This window comes from Drosophila takahashii, chromosome 2L (assembly GCF_030179915.1).
Source record: "Drosophila takahashii strain IR98-3 E-12201 chromosome 2L, DtakHiC1v2, whole genome shotgun sequence".
Lineage (NCBI taxonomy): Eukaryota > Metazoa > Arthropoda > Insecta > Diptera > Drosophilidae > Drosophila > Drosophila takahashii.
Window position 1 is genome coordinate 32734609 of NC_091678.1, and position 15217 is coordinate 32749825.

The 15217-nt window shown below is 34.0% G+C and overlaps 1 protein-coding gene and 1 long non-coding RNA gene across 5 annotated transcripts in view; one reads left to right on the plus strand and one right to left on the minus strand.

Moving 5' to 3' along the window:
- Positions 1-15217, plus strand: part of LOC108070170 (uncharacterized) — a 123886-nt gene that overhangs the window by 5452 nt on the left and 103217 nt on the right. The window contains exon 1 of one of the 4 annotated variants that reach the window (XM_044393678.2): positions 3640-3719. The exons of the other annotated variants lie outside the window; for them this stretch is intronic. The gene's annotated coding sequence lies outside the window, so the exon portion shown is untranslated. Of the gene's footprint in view, positions 1-3639; positions 3720-15217 lie in introns of those variants that run through there. 4 annotated transcript variants of the gene reach the window in all.
- LOC138913878 (uncharacterized) lies at positions 10341-13137 on the minus strand. Its single transcript, XR_011419753.1, has 4 exons — positions 12981-13137; positions 12851-12925; positions 12642-12796; positions 10341-10516 (listed from the first exon to the last, which is right to left on the minus strand). It is a non-coding gene; the product is annotated as an uncharacterized lncRNA (long non-coding RNA).

Genomic DNA, 15217 nt, shown 5'->3' on the forward strand with positions numbered 1-15217 from the left:
CTTCCTCCGCTGCACATAAAAATGGGTTTGATGAAAAATTTTGTAAAAGCAATGGCGAAAGATCCGCACAGCAAAGGTATGAAGTACCTTAAAACGAAATTTCCAAAGCTATCCACGGAAAAAGTCAAAGCCGGTATATGTTTTTGTTGGGCCTCAAATAAAAAAATTGTTGACAGACGAACATTTTACAAATTCATTACGACCTGCAGAAAAATCGGCTTGGAAGGCTTTTCAGGAAGTGGTTCACGGATTTCTGGGAAACGAAAGAAAAGATAATTCCAGTCATTTAATTAAGACCATGATGAAAACCTTTCACGCCATTGGTGAGTGGTATAAACATTTAAATAAGATTACAATCCTTTAAGTTAGTCATATGCCTTAATACTGGTCTCTTAAGATGCACTTCCTTGACAGTCATTTGGATTTCTTTCCGTTGAACTTGGGGCAAAAAGTAATATGATAAAAGGATATGTCATCATTTGAAAAGCGCTACCAAGGTTTCTAGGATGAAAGAAGGCTAGGCGACTATTGCTGGATGCAAGTGCGGGAAGTTTCTTCACATCATGAGCGAAAAAGTTTAAATAATAAAGTCTTCTTCCGAGCTTAAATGTTGTCTTAAAACTCCCCACAACTCTCGAGGCAGGAGAGCCCTTAGGGACAGCGAAGGCAGCGAGAATGCGGAGAGCGACGGCGCCGTGAAGGAGCGTCGCCGCCGCAGTGATCTTGAGTCGAGGAAGGCGCAACGCCAACCAGGCCTGCCGCCGCAGCCAGCTGACGAACGAATCAATTCCAGCGAAAGTGAAACTAAATAAAGTTTTCCGGTTTGTCCCAATCGGATGTCTTGCATTTCCTTGGGTAACGGGCAATCACACAATAAAATTTGGTGGGTCGAACACATAACTTCTCTGAGCTTCCCAACGGGAAAGTGAGACTGTTAGAAATCCTTTTTCCCTTAGGAAAAATGCAAATTCCTTTGGAAAACCATCTACAAACCACACTCGTCCTCTCACTTTTTGTGTCACCCCGTTTATTTCGCAACCAGAGATTAAAAAATGTGAGGGGTGATGAGGCATTATCCATTCCGCTTATATGCAGAAACCTCATGAAAATAACATATTTTCCACAACCTTTTGGTTAGTCGAAGCGTTGCTCGAGGCGAGCAAACAGTCGAAAAAAGTTCGTTACAGTATTTCCGATTTTTCTTTGGGCGTTGTTGCTCACCAAAAACCATACTTTCTTCGAAGAGGCTCCACAGATTTTGTTTTACGATATTAGTTTAAATACCTTAAATGTATTTGAAATGTACAACAAATACTCCTATTTTGTTCATATGTCAAAAAGCAAACTAACAAAAGCAGGCCACTTGCCTTTAAAAGAATTTTATGGAAATGGGTTGTTTCACTTAAAAACAAGAAAGGAAGCTAGCTTCGGCCAGCCGAAGCTTATATACCCTTGCAGATAATTCCTATTAATTTACAAATCGCAAAAATGTTAATTTTCCTATTATTTCTCATTAATTTTGCGTTCGTTTCAATGGCAGCTATATGATATAGTAGTTCGATTTTGATAAAATTAAAATCGAAATTCGAAAATATTTGAAAAGAGTTATATCCTAGAGTAGAAAAGAATACAATAAAAACCAACGAAGCAATAATTTATTTCCTATTATATTCGTCCGATTTTGAAAAAATTTTATTCGAAATCACTATGGACGGCAGTCCATGTAGTGACGAAGCGCACCAGGAGAGTGTGCGAAGGCGACTACTATATATGCACGAAGAAATGAAAATCTACTGTGATGGTCCGATCATAATGAATGATACACCTATCGAAAGGTATTGCGAAAACTAACAGGATTGCATACCAAGACTCTAAGAAAATCAATTGGCTTGGGAGATAGAGACGTGAAAGTGAAAAAGTGAATATTTCGAAATTTGGAGCTGTTGGGGCCGGTGGGGATAATTGCCCCCTCTCAATGTTTTAGTTGTATTCCTTTTGAAAATACCCGTCGAATGAGGGGTCATATGATAAAATCCGACGCTCCGTTCAAAAGTTATAGGCAAAATAAGATTTTCTTCGTCTTCCCAAAATGAAAATTTAATTCTGTTTGTCAGTTTGTCCAAAACATGTTTTCTAAGTTTTGAAAATTTGATATGACGTTCATCACATCGATATAAAAAACTTTTGTTCTACCACTTTTGGAAAAACTCGCTAGTTTAGCGGGAAAACAGCTATAAGTAGCTAAAATTCGGAAAGCCGTAACTTCTATACTACTAAAGCTACAGACTTGTGTTATATCTCGTTTGAAAGGTATTTTTAAATGCTATAAACGCTATCTATATGCAATTTGTGTAAAAGTAATAGTTAAAAAAATATGAACAAAAGACAATTTTTTAAAACTTTGTTTTTAGCTTTCTTTTATTTTTCTCAAAAACGGCTCTAACGATTTTCTTTAAAACTTTAAACTGTATAGCCCTTGAGATTCCTTAAATTTTGGTATATAACACATTACTGTAAAAAGTCACGTTTAAAAGTTATTTTTATACGAAAATAGCCACTTTTGCAAGCTCGAACTACTAACGCTCCCTGAGTATTGAATTTTGTGTGAGGGTATACGAACTGTATTTTAGGGTCATGGAATCAGTAAATTTGCACTTAAAAGTTCCATATAGGAATCTTTTGTTCTACGACTTTTGGAAAAAGCCGCTACTTTAGCGGGAAAAAGCTAAAAATAGCTACATTTCGTTAGTTAGTAAGTTCTACACTACTAAAGGTGCAGACATGTGCTATACCTCGTTTAAAAGGTATTTTGAAATACTTCAACGCCTTTTTAACTGAATTCGTTAAAATACAATGGCTTACAAATTATGATTGACCAATTTAAAATTAAATGTATATATAAGCTCCTATGAGAGCAAATGTAAACAAACAAAAACTTCTGATATCAAATAAAAACACCTCTTAACGAGGTAAAAAACTAGTGACGATCGCACCTTCAACATACAAAAGTTCTGATATCAACATTTGTGACGAAAAATTATTACACTCGTCATTAAATAGACTTTCTAATATTTTCTCATTCGGCACGCTGCAATAGAAAATGCCTGTGAAGGGAAAAAGGCTGGAATAGTTTGCTAGGGCGGGCCAAAAACACCCAAGATATAATTTTTTTACATTTTTTTCCCGATTGTTCCTATGAGAGCTATATGATATAGTTGTCCGATCCGGCTCGTTCCGACTTATATACTACCTGCAATAGGAAGAAGACTTTTGGAAAAGTTTTATCCCGATAGCTTGAAAACTGAGAGACTAGTTTGCGTAGAAACGGACGGACAGACGGACAGACGGACGGACAGACGGACATGGCTAGATCGACTCGTCTAGTGATGCTGATCAAGAATATATATACTTTATGGGGTCGGAAACGTCTCCTTCACTGCGTTGCAAACTTCTGACTGAAATATGATACCCCCTGCAAGCGTATAAATATATGGCCTTAACTTGTTAACAACAAAAGAGCCTTTAGATTTGAAAGCTCAAAATAATTTAAACATTTTTATGTGTACTTTTTTTTATGTAAATGAATACTAGCTATAACAAAAAAACGCCAGAAATGAAACTTTTTTTGAACTTTCACAGGTTGTACCTCCATTAATTGCGACCCGACCACAACAAGTAATAGCTTTTTGGAAAGGTGGATCTATTTCCTTTTAAATAGTGTAAGTTACAAGTTTATTGGTTTAAGGGTTTTTGAGATCTGTAAGGTTTTATAAAAGAAGTACCGAAAATCTGGATTTTTGCGAATACCTTCAGAACGGTTCTTTGGGAATTTTTTTTAATTTGTTCAGCGTGATAAGCAACTCCAAACTAATCAAAAACAAGAAAGGAAGGTAACTTCGGCCAGCCGAAGTTTATATACCCTTGCAGGTATGCCTACTTAAAATGTTGTTTTTACATTGTCAAAAATCAAAACGCCTACTTTCTACAAAGTTACAATAGTTTTTCTATTTTTTTTTTGATTATTCCTATGGGAGCCATAAAATATAGTGGTCCGATCCGGCTCGTTCCTACATATGTACTACCTGCAATAGAAAAAAGACATTTGGTAAAGTTTCATCGCAATAGCTTTAAAACTGAGGGACTAGTTCGCATAGAAACGGACAGACGGGCAGACGGACATGGCTAGATGGACTCGGCTATTGATGCTGATCAAGAATATATATACTTTATGTGGTCGGAAACGTCTCCGTCACTGCGTTGCAAACATCTGACTGAAATTATAATACCCTCTGCAAGGGTATAACAAGTAAGGAAGCTAGCTTCAGCCAACCGAAGCTTATATACCCTTGCAGATAAAGTAAATACCTATAGTTTAATGCTCACTCTGCGCAGTTCCAGGGATTCCAGATTCAGCGTGCCTATTTCAATATTGTTTTTAAGTCGTCAAACATCAAAACGCCTACTTCCTTCAAAGTTACAAGAAATTATAATACATAAGTATAACAAGAGAAGACGCTATAGTCGGGTTGATGTCCCGACTATCTAATACCCGTCACTCGGCTAAAGGGAGTGCGAGGGAATGGTCCGATTTAAAAAATGTCTTCTACATTTCGATAGGTATAAATATACACAACAAAATTGCATTCTCGGAAATCTTGAAGGATGTGGGCGCAGGACACATTTTAAAATCGTTGGTGGGCGATTGTGGTCGGAAACGCTTCCTTCTCCCTGTTACATACTTTTACTCTACGAGTAACGGGTATAAAAATTGGTCTCAAGGCTTACCTCGAAAAAAAATTTAAAGTTGTAAACTAGTGTTATCAAAAGTTAAAAATGTTTAAACATGAAAAATGGATGTTGCTTCTCACAGAAGCAGAATTCGGGGGAATTTTACACATTTGACGTCGACGTTAGCAGAGCTCTGCTACCATCCGCGTTGTAATATGTTAGCAGATCAACTATGTTAAAAAAAAAATGTTAAAACAAGAGCAACTACATTTTTTCTTTCACAAATAATTTACGACAAAATAACGGCAATTTCCCATTACAAAAGATTTTGGAAATTTTGAACTTTAGTGTGGGTGTTCTGATAAGTTGATATCAACTTAGCAGAACATCTCATAATTTTAAAAATAACACAGGCCGACAGTGTTTTTGGTGCAGCCCTATGGGCATTAAATTGTGTTAATATAGACGTATATGTATAAGCATATCTGCATACTTAGTTTTCGAGTTTAACGGGTGGTATTTGAGCAATCGCGGTTTGAAAAAAGTAGCACCATTTAATGTTTTGATTTAAGATATCTTCGAGGGTCTGTGCTCAGTTGTAATAAAACCTAATGTAATAAAACCATTAAAGGTTTTATTATACTTTGAGTCAATCAAAGCCTATGAGCCATTGAAGTAATTGGTTCAACTGTATTCCCAACCAACTTGATGCGGTGAACAGGCCTAAAAAAATACAAGGAAAAATATGTGCCCCCAAATATTTGACATCGAATAAAAAATTAAAATATCTTCATGATGTTAGAGCGCGATCGGATGAACCAGGGCTGACGATATTTTAAATTTTGAACATTTCTTGCTAGCGTAAGCTGCGGTTGTCTCAGAAGAGGCACAGAAAGGCAAGCTAATTTTTTCAGAATTTTTAGTTAAGTACCTAAATTTTTTTTTAAAAGGAATTATTACCTCCACGAATATCCAAAAAAACCCAATTATTTTGAACCACTTTTAAAAAAAAAAAAAGTAATTATACACTTAAAATTTGGTTTTTTTTAATTTTTTAAGAATTGGTTGCTCTTAAAATTTTAATCGTTACATATACAACTTAAGCCCTTAAGCCATTTCAGAAAAAATTTAAAGATTCTATTTCGAAAAATCAACTTTAAAAATATTTAGTACAACTTTAAAAACAATTGAATTCTCTATTCAAATCAAAAAGAAAAAATTTATGTGTGATGAATGGTTCTGCCACTAAAGATTTTTAAAGTTGATTTTTTTGTAATAGAATAAATAGTATATGTAACGATTGAAATTTTTATCAGCAACCAATACTTAGAATATTAAAAAAAATACAAATTTTAAGTGCATAATTACTATTTATCTAAAATTTTTTAAAAGTGGTCCGAAAAAATTGGGTTTTTTTGGATATTCTTGGACGAAAAGTGGTGTATTACCCTAGATCCCCGTTTAAATCTTTTTTTAAAAAAAAAGTTTAGATGTTTAACTAAAAATTCGGAAAAAAATATCATGCCCTTTTGTGGCTTTTCTGAAAAAACCGCAGTAAAGTTAGCAAGAAATGTTCATAATTTGAAATATCATCAGCCCTGGTTCATCCGCGCGCCCCAAACATCATGAAAATATTTTACTTATGTGAAGGTATTGATAAGATAATGCTAAAATAATAAACAAATTTGGGTTTAAAATTTAAAATTATGTTATTTTACTAGATATGAAATAAATATCGATTTCTACCAGATTTTTTTGAAATTATTCTATATTTCCTTGATTGATTCTATGACACATATAAGATATCATTGACCAATTTAAAAAAAAAGGTAAGCATAGAGTTAAATGATAAATAATGACTTAATCCCGATTTATATGAACCAATATTGAAATAGAATTGAGATATTCCCCTTTGTAATTAGCTTTTATATGGCAGCTATAAGATATAGTTGACCGATTTAAATAATTTTTTTTTCAAAGAATTTTTTTTGTATTTGTCTTATTAAAAAAAAACATTTTTTTTTCTTAAAAATTTCCTACAATAACAAATTTTTACTAAAAAAATTCACCTTATGATGTTTTTTTACATATTTAATTGTAATACCCACTTTTCCCAACGTAAAAAATCGATATAATACCGAACCCTTTATTGAATTTTTAGTTGGCTTAAAGATGTATCTTAAGGTAGAAGTTATAAAACTAATTTCGGATTTTAAGCGGGATTTTTTTTTTTTAATAATTGAGTTACTTTCGTTAAGAAGGAAGAATTATTTGGCCGCCCCGTTACGGGTTAACGCCACCGCCAATTTATGAAATTAATTTTCAAGAACAACAAAATTTAATTGCCGAAAATGTAAATAGCGTTCAGTAGTTTCTGGTGATGATATGATGATGACGATAAACGATGGTGAAGTTATCGATGAGTGTAAGTAATTTCAAATTCAAAAATTTTGCGATTTGTGATAATGTGATAATGGTGTTAAATACATACAGGAAATGTGTAGTGTGGTGTGTTATATTAAATGTTTCCAATTTTCAATTGAAAAATCTAGAAAAATCAAATTAATTCGGAAATAAGTAGGCGCAGAGTGTGACATAGAGATTAAAACAAAAATCGACCCCAAAGTGCCCCAAAAATCGTTTTGTTTTTTTTTTTAAATTTTTTCTTTTGCTATTTCTCTGTTATAAATGTTGTTAAAATGGTTTAAAAATGTGATGTTCATAATCTTATGGCATATCCGCAAATAACTGCATTTAAATTTTTTGGAGATTCAGCATCCTTAATCAACTCCCCAATATTTTCAAATTTGGCTAATCTGATGTGACGTCACGGCCTCCCCATATGTTTGTATGTTCTGCTGGCGCATGTATGTACGTCCTGCTGTCGCACTTAAAGTGTGACCGCGCAAGGGGAAAATTAAAATACCTTAGCCAACACTCATAACACGATTATATCGATTATCGATTATATCGCAAATCTTTTCTTTTGCGCCTTTTTCTTAAGTAAACGTTAAATTTTAAAATATCGGTAGACCTTACAGAAATCTCATTAAGCTGAATTTTACAGTCGAAATTTTCCTTAAAATTGCTGTTGTTTTTTGCTTTTGCTCTTGCTTTTGTTTTTTAAAATGCAAAAGCCCGATCAGCAAACTATTTATTAGTTTTCAAATGTTGAGTTACACAGGAACACAAAATTAAACTTTGTGAAATTTCCACGAACCATTTCAAGTTTTCCATGATATTTGGGTGCTCCTGAGTAAAAGTCCCATACAAAATTATTTTCCATCACCTACAGGTTCCGCGGTATACCTAAGAATACAAAAAACCGATGTTTTCCGACATTTTGAATTACGTGGCCAATATAAGTGGACTTACCTTTATTATTTTCGGTAGGACCTACTCTCAATACATCAAGGCATTCCTAAAAAATAGTCCCCATTGTGAACCATTGCCCATGTCTTTGGAATTCGACGCCAAAGTTGAAAATCCCAAAATTGTAGAGATTTTTCTGATGGAAACACAATTCTGAGGATTAAATCTTGAATGGAAGTAATTTTAACTATTCATTGTATCTATTGTTCATTGTATGCTTTAATTTCGCTTTAAAGCGATTTCATGAGAATATTTTTTATTGGATTTATTATACTAATAAAACCGTTTTTTTTATTTCATTATCTACTCCTAAATGTTGTCAAATTTTAAAAAAGTCAAGGCATCCTACAGAATGGGAGTAAACATTTACATTTCTCTGTGTATGTTCAGTGAACGTATTTTAGTTTCTTAGTTCTAGAGGTTGCCATGACTTATTTGAAATTTGACAGCAAATAGGAGTAGATAATAAAATCAAAAAAGCGGTTTTATTTGTTTAATAAATCCAATAAAATGTCCTCATGAAAACGCTTAAAAACCGAAATTAAAAAATACAATAAACAATCGATTCAATGAATATTTAAAATTAGTTCCATTCAAAATTTAATTCTTAGAATTGTTTTCTCATCTCACAAATTTTGAAAATTTTGGGAGTTTCAACTTTGGCGTCGAATTCCAAAGACATGGGCAATGCTTCACGATTGAGACTATTTTTTAGTAGTGCCGTGATGTACTGAGAGTAGGTCCTACCGAAAATAATAAAGGTAAGTCCACTTATATTGGCCACGTAATTCAAAATGTCGGAAAACATCGGTTTTTTGTATTCTTAGGTATACCGCGGAACCTGTAGGTGATGGAAAATAATTTTGTATGGGACTTTTACTCAGGAGCACCCAAATATCATGGAAAACTTGAAATGGTTCCTGGAAATTTTTGGCTGTGTACCTGTGTTATCGACATACTTTGGATTTGTTAAAATCAAAAACAAACAATGATTTGCTCTGCTATGTACACACACACGCACAAAATAAATATATCCAAAAAATGCGTATTTTACACACACAGCTATTAGATACATATATGCGTGTGAACGTTTGTGTGTGTGCTTTGCAGCTGACTAAGGAATTGAGATTCGCTCAAATTCAAATTCAAGATAATACTGATATCCTTTTGCTAAAAGAATATTTCATTTACATTTCCACAACATACTTACATAAGACATTTTGTAACCGATTTTTGTGAAATAAAATTCAAATCGCATTGATAATATTAAAATAACATTAAATATCCAAACCAATTGATTCTCTTGCTCTTTATTACACGTGCCTCATATTGTTTAAACAAATTCAAATGTTTAAACAATTTGATTCACGGCTTCCCCGCCCACCTGCCTTCCCTATCTAAACTACTATAAAATTCGACCCCTAAAAAACGGTCAGTAGCAAATTCCACCCAGAACGGATTGACCTAAAAATCTAGAAAAATCACAGTAATTACTAAAATAATTAGGAGCCGCGTAAGGGGTACTTTTTAGAAAAAAAAACGCCCCAAAGTGCCCCAAAATTCGATTTGTTTTTTTTTTAATTCTTTCTTTTGCCATTTCTCTGTTATAAATGTTGTTAAAATGGTTTAAAAATGTGATGTTCATAATCTTATGGCATACCCGCAAATAACTGCATTTAAATTTCTTGGAGATTCAGCATCCTTAACCAAGTCCCCAATATTTTCAAATTTGGCTAACCTAATGTGACGTCACGCGTCCCCATATGTTTGTATGTATGTTCTGCTGGCGCATGTAATTATGTCCATATGTACCCTGTAGTTCGCCGGGACTGGTCCCGAACTAGCGAAATCGCCATACACCGGGGGCTTGGGACTAACTCCCGTTCATACCACCCGCAATGTAAATTTCTATCCACTTTTACCACGGCATGTCCTAGGCGGTGGTCATATGGCGAAGTTCTGCATTACCTTTCGCCACAAAAGGGACCGATAGGTGGTCCCATATTATACCCCTTTTCGCCACAAAAGGGGCCACCTATCGGACCATCTATCGGACCACCTATCGGTCCCTTTTGTGGCGAAAAGGGGTATTAAATGGGACCACCTATCGGTCCCTTTTGTGGCGAAAAGGGGTATGAAATGGGGTTGGTGTTTTCAATACCAAAAAAGCTGAATGCTATGAAACTTCCCAAGAAAAAATTCTTTTTGTTAAATTAATTTATTGTATTATAAGTAGACAATTTTTCTATTTTTTAAATTTATATTTATTGAACAAATTCCTCTGCTGACACGTTTTTGTTGAGTTCCTCATTGTTGTTATTATTTGATTTGGATTTATTTTTAAAAAATCGTTTCTTTTGCAATTGAATTGCCTTGGGAATCAATATTTCTGCATTACCAGATTCTGAAACAACATCTAAAAAAAAATAAGATTTTAGTGTTTTAAAATAAAATGAGAACAGAAACTAACTTCGGCAAGCCAAAGTTTTAATACCCTTGCAGCTTTCAGGAATAAAATTGTGACTAGAAAAGCATAAATATAAAATAAGAATAACCAACAGTTAAATGTAGACTTATTTCACGCTTTTGAAACTTGAACCGACGCACAGTGGCGCCTTTTGACTTTTTTTTGGTAATAAATCATAACTTTTGAACCAGTGAAGATAATTGAATTTTGTAAACGGCAAATGATAGATAATTGATCCACCTTTCAAATTATTGCTTGAGACAGGGAGTGGGCGTGGCAGAGGCGTACTTACAAATCGGCAAAGTCAGAATTTAAAAACAAATCCATTTTTTTCCGACAAAAAAAAACTTTTTTTAAAAAGTTTTTGTTTTTTTTAGTTTCTTTTTTCATGTTGTAATTTTTAAAACTTATTAAAAAAAAATAAATAAAAAATTGGAATTTAAAAAAAAAAATTTTTTTTTTTTTAAAAATTACGTTTTGTTTAGTTTATTTTTTTATGTTTTAATTTTTAAAAACTAAAAAAACAAAAAAAAAAATTAAAGTTTTTTTTTAAAAATAAAAATTTTTATATTTCATGTTTTTTGAAATAATGGTCACAATTTGGTAAACTTGGTAAATCCAATAGACTTAACATTTCTGGACTATAATTACAAGATTCTAACTCTGTGACAAGGTTGTGATTCCATGACCCTAGAATACAGTTTGGATTCGCACATACTAAATTCAATGCTTAGGCAGCGTAAGTTGTTTTGAGCTGGCAAAAGTGGCTATTTTCGTTTCTGAATAACATTTAAACGTGATTTTTTACAGTAACATGATATATACCAAAATTTAAGGAATCTCAAGGGCTATACAGTTTAAAGTTTTAAAGAAAATCGTTAGAGCTGTTTTCGAGAAAAATAAAAAAAACTAAACAAAAAAATTTAAAAAAAAATTGTTTTGTGCATATCTTTTTCAATATTACATTTACACAAACTACATTTAGGAGGCGCTTAAAGCTTTTTTAAAAACCTTTCAAACGAGATACAGCACAAGTCTGTTGCTTCTGTAGTTTAGAAGTTACGGCCTTCCGTATTTTAGCTATTTATAGCTGTTTTCCCGCTAAACTAGCGAGTTTTTCCGAAAGTGGTAGAACTAAAATTTCTTATATCGAGCTGTTGAACATCATATAAAATTTTCAGGACTTTAAAACCATGTTTTGGACAAATCTTTCACAAGGTTGCGCCATATGCAATTTCTGGGACCATGACTTTTTTCCCTTTTTTGGCTCTTAAAACCGCGGACGCAGGCGGACGCAGCTACAACTTTCGTAATATCAAGAAGAAAGTCCAAATAACGTTTTACGGAAGTATAAAAAAAATAGTATTAAATAGTTTTTTTTTATTTTTCATCAAAGTTGAAAAATATGGAAAAAATGGACGTTTCGCAAATAACTCATAACTAAGAGATGCGCATGGCAAACTGCAATATGTTTTACTTTTTTTACTCTTAACTAACACACCAATCCGTGGAAAAAAGAAGCAAAGCGATTCGATACCTAGTTTTTAAGAAAAACCCCCCGGAAGTGCGAAAAATTACCTAAAAACGGTGTGTTTTTTTTAAGTGAAAAATTGTTCAACTTTGAAAATTCATATCTTTTACAAAAATTTTTTGATTTGAAAAAGGGTTACATATTTGTAATAGTGGATCAATTACCTGTCGATTGGTATGGGTCACAACTTTCTAGGACAAAGTCGAAAAAGTGATTTATTGCACGTTTTTTGGCCCAAGGCGCCACTGTGCGACGGACAGACGGACATGGTTAAATGGATTTACTTTATAGGTTTGAAAAGGTCTCCATTACTGCGTAACAAACTTCTGGACTAAATTATAATTCCCTCTGCATGGGTTTAAATATATATTTTTAGATTTTGTTATACAAGCCTGTTTACATCAAACCAATTTTTAAAAGTGAAAAGCAGAAAAAGACAGAAAGAAATAGGATTAAAGACAGATGGCATTCTAAGTAAATAGATTGAAATTGAATCAAGAAACTAAGTGTATTATAAAAAATACAGTTATAAAAATAACCTACCGTGAAGTGCACTATAGAAATGTGTAAAGGAGTTTACGGCTTTTTTTTCCAGAAAGGCCTTTAACATTAAATCCCACAACAAACTCATCCGTGAGAACCCTCCGCAAGTTTTTTAAACACCCTTCTGGCAGCAACAACGATCTCATGGCTTTAATCTAAAAAGGAAGAAAATTTCACTAAAATATTTATATCAAAGAAAAAAGACTTACGTAGGAGTCCTTTGCACCACTATTTCTCCTTCTCCTCATTAACAAATCGACGAATGTGCCTGTTGCTGTTCATGGCTAAATATCACACATTATTAGGTATTTCACTTGCACAACTCATGGTGTTACTCACCTGTTGACGACACTTCAGATCACAACAAAATATAACACTTTAAATGTACAATAAGACAAATTAAATACAATGTTTACAAAATTTGGCGCAAACGTTGGGTTAGTGATGGTAGCGGGGTTGGGTAGTTATGGCAATCCGTTACGATTAATATTGCGACTACCGATATCGTATAATCGATGGCAATAAAAACATTCGCTAATATTATTTTTGTTTAGTTCTATGTATATAAAATTATGAGAATTGCTCACTTCCTTTTCATTTGCGAGCGAGACCGGTTGCGTTTTTACATCGTATATTGAAAAGTTTGGTTTTTTATTTTTTGTGAAAGCTTTAAAGGCTAAAAAAAGTGATTAACAAAAGTAAACAGTGTTTTTAAACGCTTAAGGCCAAGAGTCTTTGGATTTCTCGGCAGGTTGCTACAAAGTGGGATATTTCCCCTGTTTTTTTTTCTGGTGAGTGGTAAATTTTGGCGGCAGGCTGGTAAAACCAGCAAAAAGTATGGCGGATACCGGTAACTCGGTGTCTGCCAATGCAAGACCCCCCGACAGAACTATCAAAAACAACAAGAGACCTTTCGGTTTCAACAATTTAAACAAAGATGAGCTTTTATTAATTATGAAAAAGTCAGAAAATCGTATTAAAAAACCACGCAAGGGTGACATAAAACCCATGCAGGGCAACGGTAAAGCAGAACACATGGACACAAGAGAACAAGAAACGGACGCCACGCATACAGACACGACAATTATGGCGGGTAATGCAGGTGACGAAAACAGTGCAAAAGAAACAAGTGAAAATGTGACCGTCTCAGATGGTTGCCAAAACAACATCAATACTACCTTAGAAACTACCAACTGCCCAGTGGACCCAAAAACTAGTGCAAACAAAGAATACTTGATAAATAAAGGTCATTCAAATGAAATTTCAGTGCAAAAAAAAGTTGAACGTCCCAAATGTTTTTATGGAGAACATCATGTGGGGGAAGCAGCGGTGCTTGTGTCCACAAAGGACTGTGCTCTTTTTGAAAATACAAGAGCCAAAAGTGGCTTGTTTCTCTTTGAAAAAATTAGACACTTAAAGATTGATGGTTTCAAAGAAATAGTTTCACTTTCTCCAAAATTATACAAAGTTTATTTTAACAAATCCAAGGGTGCAAACGAGTTTGTGAACAATGAGGAACTAAAGAAGATGAACATAGTTGCGTTTATACCAAGAAATTTTGTCGAGTCATTAGGAATCATTAAGGGTATTCCCACTGGTTTTTCTGACAGTGAAATTCTGGAGAATATAGACTCTCCCATTAAAATAAACCTTATTGAACGACTTCTTAGGCGCGATAGATCCACAAACCTAGATAGAGCTACAACCCTGAAGCTAATGCCGACGGAAACTGTAAAAATAAGTTTTGATGGAGCAAACATACCTGAAAAGGTTTCACTTTTTGGCGTTTGCTCATTAAAAGTCAGCCACTACATTCCCAAAGTGCGCCAGTGCTACAATTGTGGGCGACTGGGACACACTTCGGAAAGATGCAGGTCGACAGGACGCTGCAACAAGTGTGGGGTCCAAGATTGTAAGGGAACGTGCTCAATTTTGAAATGTATTTTATGCAACGCCAAAGACCATTCTGCTAGGGATAGACGAAATTGTCCAGTCTGGGAGAAGGAAATGGATATCACTAAGATCATGACAATTAAAAAAATAGCCAGAAAAGAGGTTTTGAGTTCTTTTTCTGTACAACAAAACTATTCCCAGTTGGAAAATTACGACACAAATTTCCCAGCCTTAAACAAGAAAGACGAAAACATTCAAAACAAAGATTTAAAAGTCAACGAGGTCTTAAAAAAACACAGTTATGCCAGCCGATTAATACAACGACCTGTAGCTCCCTATCAGAAGCCCCATTTTCAGTTAGAACCCTACACAAACGATTCAAGCGATCATGTACCAGTGTTCCCCAACATAACTACCAATGACAAAATCTATCAAATCATTAAGTTGTTGTCTCAAATCGGCAACATAAATTCGGAGATGTCAATCTCCACACAGGACAGCGACTATACAACACAAAGCACAAAAAAAAACTTTATGGAAAGGAGAAAGCCGGTAGACACAATAGAAAGACAATCACTTGAAAAGTTGAAATGACTTTAAAGATTCTACAGCACAATATACAATCAATCAAAAACAACAAAAACGATTTAGAATTCTTTCTAAATGACCAAAACATTAGTGTA